This window comes from Camelina sativa, chromosome 3, assembly GCF_000633955.1.
Source record: "Camelina sativa cultivar DH55 chromosome 3, Cs, whole genome shotgun sequence".
NCBI classification, from domain to species: domain Eukaryota; kingdom Viridiplantae; phylum Streptophyta; class Magnoliopsida; order Brassicales; family Brassicaceae; genus Camelina; species Camelina sativa.
This window is the reverse complement of record NC_025687.1, coordinates 23,937,436-23,948,876: the sequence shown is the minus strand read 5'-3', so window position 1 is coordinate 23,948,876 and position 11,441 is coordinate 23,937,436. Positions and strand designations below refer to the sequence as shown.

The 11,441-nt window shown below is 35.4% G+C and overlaps 1 pseudogene; it reads left to right on the top strand.

Annotated features, from left to right (window-relative positions):
* On the top strand, nt 5,591-9,381 carry LOC104779254 (annotated as a pseudogene).

Below are 11,441 nucleotides of genomic sequence, written 5' to 3'. Positions count from 1 at the left end.
CCAAGAGTCGCAATGACCATAGCGGGGTCCAAAGCAAGATCCTCCACAGAGTCATCCACACCTCCATCAGTCTGCTGCTCTGGATCGACAACCGTTTCGTCCACATCCTCCGTCTCCACCTCCTCCAGCAGCTGATCAATGGTCTCCTCAGAGGTTTTCCCTGCTACTATCGGATCCTTCTATACCATTACCGGACCTGTCAAATTTGCAAGCGCCGGGATTTCACCAATATTCACTTCGGTTGAAGCAGACTGCATGGTATCAGAACCAGTGGACTTTGAAACCAACCCATCATCCGGAACTAATGAAACTGCACCTACCAATGTCACCTCTTCCAAACTAGAGTGTGAAGCCGACTCTGGGTCCTGGAAGAGAGGCCTCCGTACCCGCTTTAATGGTGGAACCTCAAAAGTCGAAGACCTGATCCGGAATTTGTCCCTGTTCCAACTCCTCAACCGGAGCTACACCCGAGGCAGGTGCAACAGCCGCAGTAGTGCTAGCCCTGTGGCGATGATCATTAAACTGGACATAATTGTTGGACCGAGGGGCTTTAGATGAATGCTCACCCGCTTCCTGTGAAGACCGATTCTTTGCCCCTGAATCCTGCTTGCCTTTAGGTGGCCGCTGACTGGAGTGAGTTGACCCTCGACTCTCCACCTCCTTACCTTTTCCTTTGTTCCTGTCATTCATTACAGCCCCTTTGTAACTCTGCAACTGACGAACTGAATCTTCTTCCATTGGAACATGCAGAGCCAGTTTAATCTTGTTAGAATCCCACAGTGGGCAATGGTCCACATCGTGACATAGGCTGGAACACTTCTTACAGCAACCATGAAGTCGGTCATAACGAAGGTTGACAATGGTCTCCTCCCTGTTGTAAAACTCGATCACCGTGTCGAAGCACAAGGGCTTAAAACCATTAACTGTCACTTTCACTCTCCCACCATCAATATCCACCGTCTCCACCCGACCAAGTTCTGAACCAATGCTGCTGAAGGTTGGCTCAGCCCAGACAGGGCCGTGCCTATGGGTAAGAAAAAAGGCATTTGCCTCAGGCCCCCAAAATATATTTTTTGTGGACCTTCAATTCTGGAAAATATGGTGAATCATTATGGTTTTGGGAGTCTTATTATTTCTTAAACAACCTATGTACGACTAGCTCGTTTCAATATATATAGATATCTTTTTAAAAAATATACAAAAAGAAAAACAAAATCCTTATATTGTGTAGAATCGAGTAAGGCTGTGAAACCGAAGGAAGAAAGATTACGCGAAGTTGGTGAAAGAGTTTACTGAAACAAAAGGAAAAACGATTATGTCTTAGTTTTTTTAGATTATTATTTTTTTGTTTACGAATAATTTCTATAATTAAATTTTAAAATATTTATTTAATTCTAATTTCAAAAATTTTAATATTTCCTTAATTTAAAAAAAAATATATTAAAATGGCCCCCAATTTTTTAAGCTCACCTTAAGCCCCGATAAAACCTTGGCACGACTGAGCCCAGAACTGAAAGGGAACATCCAATACCGTAACCCAGAAGGTTAAGTCCGAAGGATAAGCAGGATCAACTGTTGGACTCCAACACACCATTGACACCATCCAGCCATCAAAATGGAATGGACCCATCTGAAGCACCTCCGTGATGTCTTCTTCATTGTCAAAATCGAATTGAAACTTCCCAAGCCCTAAGTCAGCTCCCACAACTCTTCCTTCCACATGCCAAAACTTGGGAAGCATGATCAGAAGAGATTTCATGTCCTGCACCCTAGGATTCATACAGCAACCCACCATCGTTTTTGAGTACCCCGCTATCAAAGTTGTGTTATCAAAATATGGGATTTTGATTCTGCGCTTAGGAACCATACCCTCGTCATTCTTGCTTTCCACATTCTTCCCCAATAAATCACTCTGAGAGATGATGAAGCTCACCACCAAAACCCGAACACACCAACCAGACAAGAAAAGAAACCTTTCAAAAATTGTAACAAGGAAGCCGATAACTGAAACAAGGAAGTAGAGAGAATTGTGATGAGGACTAAGGACTACAACACGATCCTTTATATATTCCCAAACATACCAAAGCCAATAAGCTAGAAATCCCACCGATTTGATACATAAATGGCAATTGATAGCCTCTTGATACGCCAGAACCAGATAAGTATCCAGAAACACCATGAAGCCATTCAAAAAGGAAATTAGAATCATTGTTGATCTCCATTGCGAATCAGTCTGCGATCCAATTCGAAAGAAAAATAAACCTCTATCCCAAACATAAATGCATTGGTTCAGCGACCACTGTGCTTTAGTATCTTCCATCCGGATCTTCTGTTTGTTTTCGAACCAGGAAAGGCAACAGAAATTCTCTTGATACGCCGAAATCAGAAGAGAATCCGACACCAACATTAAACCATTCAAAAAGGAAGAGCAACTCATTGATACTCTCCATTGCGAATCAATCCTCAACCTGATTCAAAATGAGATCAAAACTCTGTCCCAAATCAATATTCCGCTATCACCTGTAATAGCAGATCATACAAACCAAATGAATCGCAATGAGTGAGAGATTTGGCATATCTCAACCCCGAGACCCATTAAAGTCGATCGTATCTGATAACATTATTATTTTACTCATATTAGCTATAGTTTTCATATACACTTAGGACTATTTTGATGAGATTTCAGGTATAAAATGTCTATTATCAAGTATTTTAGGTTTCAAGAAGGTTTTACAGGTTTTATAGCAAAAAGGACCAAAAGACAAGAAAAATACGTTTTAGAAAAGTTTCAGAGCTTTAAAGTACGGGCCACTTTGGAAGAACTTACACAACTCCAAATATATCATGCGTGGTGTCTATAGAAATCTGGAAGAGTCATCTTTCTCCTCGAAGTGGAATCAAGTCAATCCATTCATCCATCCGGAAGTTATGCTCGATTTACCGAGATGTGTTATAAACCGACGTGAAGAGAAGCAACCAGCCGATGGGCTTTTATTCAAGGCCTGACCAGCGACCATCACCACGGCCCAGTCCAAGCCTCTTCCACGGTCCAGAAGCCTCCTTCGCCGCCCCTTGTCCTGCACTTAACAAGAGAAGACGTTTCTACCCTTACAAAACCCTAACCCTAAACAAAACCCTATAAATACTCTTAAGACCTAGGGTTTTGAGGTGTGCTTCCTTTGTGAGTCTAAGTTCTTCATCCACGCCACCAGCAGCCGACCTAGAGACGACCAGAGACTCCTTTACCGCCGTCGAAGCTCGTTCTCTCTCACCTCCTCTTAGAAGCCATCGCCGAAGACACCAAATCTCTCTTTCTACTCTTTCTAGTTACTTCATACTATCTTTGCTTTGGGATCAAGTTACTTTTGTGACGAATAGAGAAGTTTACTTTGAACCCCCTTTTGTTTATTGATTCACTTTTGATGCTATACTTTATAATATCAATGTTGTCTCTTTGCATCATGAGCGAGTAGTTTACTTTGTTGGGTTATATGGGGTGATTCAAGGGGAATTCATAGGTTCGCTTCAATTAGGTTGTTAGATCTTATTTTCGGGTTTATTATAGAGTTCTTTTGGGACATCTTTATCTTAATGCTTATGCTTGGATAGATCACCAAGTACTGATCTAGAGAACAGGAGCGCTAACCGCGTTATCCTACTTCTCCGAACTAGTGTTATACCGAAACCTTGCCTGTAACCTGCGTAAGTTGAGTTACAAAGTTTGGTGAATGTATCGAACTTGTTTAACTAGCTGGTTGACATGCGTTGTTGCCTGCGAAAGTTGAGTGACGGAGTGTGAAGACTTTAGACTTTCATTCTATGAGAATAGCTTGTTAGTTCATTAGTGTTTCGTAGTTGAGAACCTAGAAAGAAAATTAGTATTTACTTGTTAGATCTTACACTTAATATTGCTTAGAACCATGAAAACCCTGAGATGACTCCCAGAACGCCCAATGCCTTAGTCTTATAGTTTTAAACCGTTTTTATTTATTTGCAATAGTTATTAGGAAAACCAAAACCCCAATCTCTCATTCAGTGTTAGCCATAGTTCTTTCTCTTATAATTCAATTTGTGTTTGCTATTACTCTCTGTGGGATCGATCCTAAAATACTACACTGATTAACTGTGCACTTTCAGTCGTTGTGTAGTCTTTTCAGGTAAAAGATTTGGAGTGAAATTCTACACACATCAGTATCTCCTGATCCCGAATCCGCTTACCCAAAGAAACCCAAGATACCAAATTAAAACCATATCGCCAAACGAGACAAGATAGAGAAGGCGAATCAGAGACCCAGAGAACCACAAAAACCCGATAACAATCCGACGTAAGCACGCTACAAATCATTCAGAAACCTAGATCCGTCGTCTCCTTCTCCATCGCTTTTTGCTTTTTATAATACCATTAAATTTCTTTCAATTCATACCAAAAAAAAAAGAAGAAGAAATAATTCAATTCATTTGACAATTGACATTTAGCATCAATTTGCCGCAACCTTCAAAAATAATTAATTCGTTTCTCCTAAAATTAGATGAAGAGTTAAACTTTTGATACAACGCCGTTACGCTACTAGAATGTGTCAATGTTTATACTTTATACTAACTCTATGAGTATGACTATTTATATCATTTAACTCATTGTTGTTTTTTTTATTGAGTTATCTATCTCGTGAACTAAGACTGTGATTGGTGAAAGTTTAAAGGCGGATTTTAATGCGTTTTATAGAAAACCGCACCTTTTACCCCAATCAGTATTTTTTGTATGAGTTGCATTTTTTGCCAAGAAAAAAAAAACCATACGCGATTTTATCTTTTGGATAATAGCCTAAAACCACATTTTCAAATAAACACATCATTTATGCAGCGGTTTTACAAAAAAACGCCAATATATCCTTTTTTCTTATTATAAATAGATGTTATTTTATCCAAATAAAACAAGTATAAATAAAAGAAATAAAAATAACTTCTCTCTCAAGTAGTTTTTATAATTAAACTTGTTTAACTATTTTTTTTTCTTTTTTCATTCAAGTATCCATTATTATTTAAAAATATTGTTTTTAGTACATGGAATTTATTATATATTGTAATAAAATTTTAATTTAATAACAATTAAAAAACATTTACTAATTTATTCATACAAATAGTACTATAGTAGGCAAAATATACAAATCCAAGTAAGATATAATTTTTTGAGTAACACATCTAAACAGTAATTTAAATAATCTATAAAAAAAATTATTGAATTTATTAGGTTTTATACAATTATGTTTACTTATGTAAAATATATTTTGTACAAAATCTATGAAAAATACATTACAATTATACTTTATATTAAATATATACAAAAATAAATTATTTATTTATTAATAAAAATAAATAAAAATATATAAGTATACTAGTTATTAATAAAAAAATATGAAATCCTCACAAGATAGCAATTAGCAACTATTATTATCCTAAAGGTAATATATTTTGTAGTTAAATTATTATTGTTATTACAAAATTACAAATTTTTAAAATTGTATTTATTTAGTTAGTAATGTTTCAATAAATTTTTCCTAGATATAATGTTCAAATTCAGAAAAGAGTGGTAATGGCTACAGTGGGACTATATAATTTCATCAGGATTTCAAATTTCTCGGATGCAGATTTTGCAGATGTAATGACCGAGACAAATAACAACCGAAATTTTGAACATGATACAAGTGACATAGATGCAACAGATATAGTAGATGGAGAAGTTATGACGCAAATATGGTATGGGAAAATCAAAGTACTCGATAATTATTTTTTAAAATTGCATCTTTTATGGTTGAGCTTTTTATCAATATGTCAAAAAAAAATTTACTTTTTGATCAACTATAGTATTTAAGGTTTATAAATACAATTATTTTTATTATTAATTCATAACGTACAATAATATACAAGCATACTAATTATTAATAAATTTATTTATAATATATGTAATCCGCACCGCTTTTCCTTTTTTTACCAATCACACAATTAATCCTGAACCGCAAATAGTTTTTTCACCAATCAAATATCATTTTGTACCGTTTATTTTGTATAAACCGCACTTGTCCCGCAAACCGCATGTACCGCAGTTGATACGTACCGCACTCTAAACCCGCTTTCCTTGTACAACCAAAATCGCGGTCACCATTCGGACCCTAAATCTCATCACTATCATCAAACAAACTTTCCTTTTCATTAAAGATACGTAGACAAACGTTGTTTAATGAGACCAATCATATCATCTTATAGTCAATCCTTCCTGTCAAGTAATGAAGGATAAAATATGTATATGGTATATAGTGACTTGGGAGTATTAATCAATATAGTAATATACAAGATATCAATATATCGATAAATTACACAACAAAGTTAAAGTTCAATTAATCCAGTGATAAAATCGAAGTTATCAATACAATAAAAGAAGAATGTGTTGCTTTCCTTGTCTCACACATCAGCTTTTGTATTGAAGCAGAAACTAACACATCAGCTTTTGTATTGAAGCAGAAACTAACACATCATTTAAAATGACTAACCTATCAAATTAAAACAATTAATACAGATCAGCACAATTGTTGCTTACATGTCTTTTTTGCAATGGTTTTATGTTAGGTCATGTCCATTCTTTATAACGCAAGCGGAGAAGTTGCAACCGTGAACCACCGCGATAGTTTTTCGAAGCTAGCTAGGTGAATGAAATCCTGAGAGCTCCGGAGGATCAGCGGATCACATGTGACACCAAAACCAAACCTAGAATCACAAAAGTATGCAGCACAATTGTTGCTTACATGTCTTTTTTGCAATGGTTTTGTATACCACGATCGAGTAACTCAGTATGGTTTTCTGATTTCGATCTTGATTTTTGTTTGATTTCTCCGAACTTCTCCTCGGCGATTGAGTAAGTTCGGCGATTGATTTCACATCCCTTAATTATATTGTTCTATTCTCTTTGGTTTTCTGATTTCGATCTTGATTTTTGTTTGATTTCTTCGAACTTCTCCTCGACAATTAAGTAAATGTGGCGATTGATTCAAAAACAAAACTCACAGAACAGAACCCTAGATTCATAACCAAAGCAGAACAGTAGAAAGAACTGTAGCGGGATATCATACTCCTCGGCTATTGAGTAAGTTTGGCAATTGATTTCGCATCCCTTAATTCTAATGTTCTACTCTCTTAAGGATTTCTATTGATCATAGTAGTTTTGAGGTGAAAGCTTAAAAACTCACAGAATAAAACTTTGCTTTCGTTCTGAATATTTTATCCTTAATCTTGTCTTTTACAGTTGTTTATTGTCAAGAAGTTGGACTAGAGGGATCCTGAACAACAACATGATCACGAATTTATCAATGTGAGAAGTCAGGCTGAGTTTCTCCTCTTACCAAATAAAGAATCAAAAGCACAAAACCACAAAACCTTAAGCTTGAATAAAGAATCCTTCCGTTATTAATGTTTAGAAAATCTTCTCAAAACTAAACACAAGCTCTGTTTTTCTCTTATGATCATACATCCTTCTTATAATCTCTATTTATATGGTTCTATACTTCCTTTTCTAAAACACCCTAACTTCCTTTTTAGTTTAGGATTACAACTTTTTCTTTTCCTAACTAGATTCCTAATTCCTTTTAGGATATCTATTCTAGAACTTTCTAGAAGCTTAACCAACAAACTGCAGGAGCTTCTAAGTCGGTTTCTTTATGCAATTGAAGAAGGTATGCAGTTGTTTGGTTTGAGTAGACCATATATATTGATTCATGTTTCTCTTTGAACATTTAGAAAGTATTATTGCACAAAGGTATAATGGTGATTTCTTGTGATTATAATCATAGAATGTATCTATTGGCATTTTTTTCCAGTTCTTATGGCTGCAGTATCATCACTTTCTAATGTGCGAAATGAATTAGTGTCAGTATTAGTAAAGCCAATCAAATCAAATCTCATAAATATTATAAGTAGGTCTAATTCAATGTTAGTAGCCATATCGAGTGGCAAAATATTTTAATGAGAGAGCAAGTGCAAAAGGGAACATACCACTATGATGCTTTAAACGCGATGTTCAATTACACGGGTTCTTGGCAAGTCGAATGAAGCATCCACAAAATCTTTGGATATTTTATTCCGCTTTATGAAGTCAAATTGGCAAAGCTTACATTGGTTTTGCACAACGAGATCAGACGCGCTGTTCCTTCCTCAAGGGATCCCGCTTCCTTAGCTAGGTATATTCCTCTCTTTTAATACACAATGTTTTCTGCTGTTTTGTATGTTCTGGTCTCTCTGGTCTAGCTGTTTATAATCTCTTAATGTTCACACCGGTGGAATGTTTAAGAACTAATTTAGAGTCAGTCAGTTTTCTCTTGTTTTCTTGACCGAACACATAGTTTCTGTGGCCAAATGAAAGAAAAGACATTAAAAGTTATGGTGAAGAACAAGCTTTGTTGAGTGTTGTATTCAATAAAAGATTATTCGGATAACTTTTCCTCTTTCTGCAGTTTTAAATTCATGAAAGCTACACTTGATGTGATTCTTGATGACATTTTATAATTCTTATGTGGTTTCTCCACTTGTTTACTCATTTGGTACAGCTTTATTGAAAATTACGGCACATATTTTGTAACTTCGGTGACCATTGGTGGAAGAGACGTAGTTTACATTAGACAACATCAGTCTTATCCTTTACCAGTATAAGAAATCAAAAACTACGTGAATGACATGATGGAGCACAGGTTTCATGAAGCAGAGAGTCAATCTATTACCGGCCCCCTAAAATACAAAGACAAGGTTAGTACGACGTCACATGCCACAAAGAGATTACTCTGGTTAACGAAATTCATTCCCTCTAACTATGATAATCGAAGATTTTAGCTGAAAAGCTCTCTCATGTAGGATATCACAGTAATATTTAGGCGAAGAGGAGGCGACGATCTATAGCAAAGCCATGCTCGATGGGCTGAGACAGTACCAGCAGCTCCAGACATTATCAACATGACTTTTACTCCTATTGTTTCTCTGCTCGAGGGTGTGCCTGGTCTACGACATTTGACTTTTGCGAACTTTACTTGGAATGTTAGTTTCTATCAAATAAATTGAACTTAGGTATGTTTGAAACCAATAAACATAACAAATCTCTTGTTGTTCTTACTAGATAAGCCTCCTATTGAAGATTCACAATACTTCTTGGATTTCCAAATAGCTCAAGCTTAGGCTCCTGAACAGAGTAACCTCCAACGTAAAGAATATGTGTGTCCTTCTCAGTTACTTTTTTTTTTATATAATTATGTTTTGTTAGGAGGATGATGTATTCTTATTTTGTGTAATACAGTTTTTTTCCAAATCATGGTTTCTTAATAATAAATATAGTGTTTTAATTTTTTATATCACTTCATTCCAAAAAAATCATTATTCATAATTTAGTAATATATATTTAAAATTGATTAAATTAATTAAAAAATTATTATTATCAAAATAATATAGTAATTTGTATAAATCTGTATAAATACATAATTACTGTATAAAGATGACCATAGTCGTATAGTCGCTAAATTTTAGTGAAGTAGTGTTGTGCTTTAATGAATCTAATTTGTAATTTTTTAGGAACTAAAACTGACAAAATATTAAATTGGTTAATTTTGGATTGATCTCTTTTCAATTTCAGCTTCAATTGGGTGTGGATGAGTCATGAGAGTTATACACTTATAGTGTCAAAGAAGAACGAGCAGGTTTTACTTCTGCTACTATCGGTTATATGTTGAAACTTAATTCTATATTTAAATTATTTATTTTAGTATCTTATATCAATCTACAACTGAAATATAAGGGAAAAAATGCTACTTAAAACAGTTACTTATAAACTCTACAATAGAGCCACTAATCATTTTGCTTCTCTATATAAGCTAAATTTTTTAAGTGTTAGAGTTTGAAACACCAAAAAATTGTTTACTTGCTTAGTTTGAAATACAATTTATGAGAAGTACCCCGTCGGATAGTACGAGTTTTAACCTAGTATAGGTAATAGGTTATAAAACAAGAAGGTAGGTTAATAAATTATAGTTGGCCAATGTGATTGATAGTTTAATCACTTTGAAACATGTGATTAAACTAAACTTAAACTAGATACCACGTGAATATCTTTGAGCTTCTCGCTTCTAACGGTCAATAGAGCCGATAAACAAAAGAAAACACACACACACACACACAACCTTCTTCTTTTAACCAATTAAAAATAATAATAAAAAACACATTAACTTATTATTTCCATTGTTATAAAAGTGGTTACAGCTAAGTTATGATTCGTATTTTAACAACATATATAACCTTTTGGTCCAACAAAACTATTGCTATAAAATATATTCATCACGACATGTCTCCCCAAAAGCCAAATTAATCAGTAGGGACATTAGTGTGCAACAGTGCATGTGTGATTCACCGATTCTTAAAACGATGTTACTCAATTACACTCGAATGGTCTTTGACTCGTAAACCTTAATAAACCCTGACTAAAAGAAAATGTCTTGACGATCTTACTTTTACACTTGATTAACCCACACTTATCCCATTCATAAGCAATGAAAGATGTGTCCATTTTCCCAAAAGAAACAATCAAATGTGTGTTACTACTAGGTATTTGTTTTTTTTTGAAAATAATGTTAAATTAGATTCAAAGAAAATCGTTTTTACATCAAGTTCATCAGTGTTATCGAGAGTTTGATGAAAACATGTTTACAATGCTTAAACCGTAAGAATTAAAAGTGGATCATATTAGGCGAGTAGCAAGCCAGGTAATCAGTCCTTCCTTGTACCGTTGATCCCCAAGGAGTTGGATTGCTAGCAATTGATTTATGATCTGGCGATCCGTCCAAACAATGAGTTGAGCTGGAGTTATTGGAGATGACCCATGGCGACGATCATTCCTTTCTCTCCACAGTGTGTGCACCAAAATCTGCAGAGTATATCTTTCTAAAAAAGCATCAACGCGTCTGAGTCCATGAGAAGAGACGTAAGCAATAATGGTCGGCCAATCCATTGAGAAGTGTGCCTTATAAATGTGAGAAGCAAGTCCTTTCCAGACCTCTGCCGAGTAAGCACAGGAGAAAAAAATATGATCTCTTGTTTCAACAGCAGTGTTGCAGAGCACACATGTTGCATCGACACCGCTGTTCCAAATCAGCATATGGTCGCCTGTAGAAAGGCGATTCTGAACAGCGAGCCAGACGGTGAAAGAGTATTTAGGAGTGGCGTGAGTAAACCAGACCGCGGTGTGCCAAGAAACAGAGTTCGAAGTCTGACGAATATTTTGCCAAGTCTCTCTAGTAGAGAAACAATTTAGATACTCCTACCTTTTTCCCCTCCATAGTGCTACATCTTTACCAGTCTTTCGGTTAGTCCACTGATTTTCCAACACCTCCTCCATTTCGTTGAGGTAATCGACACGGTGC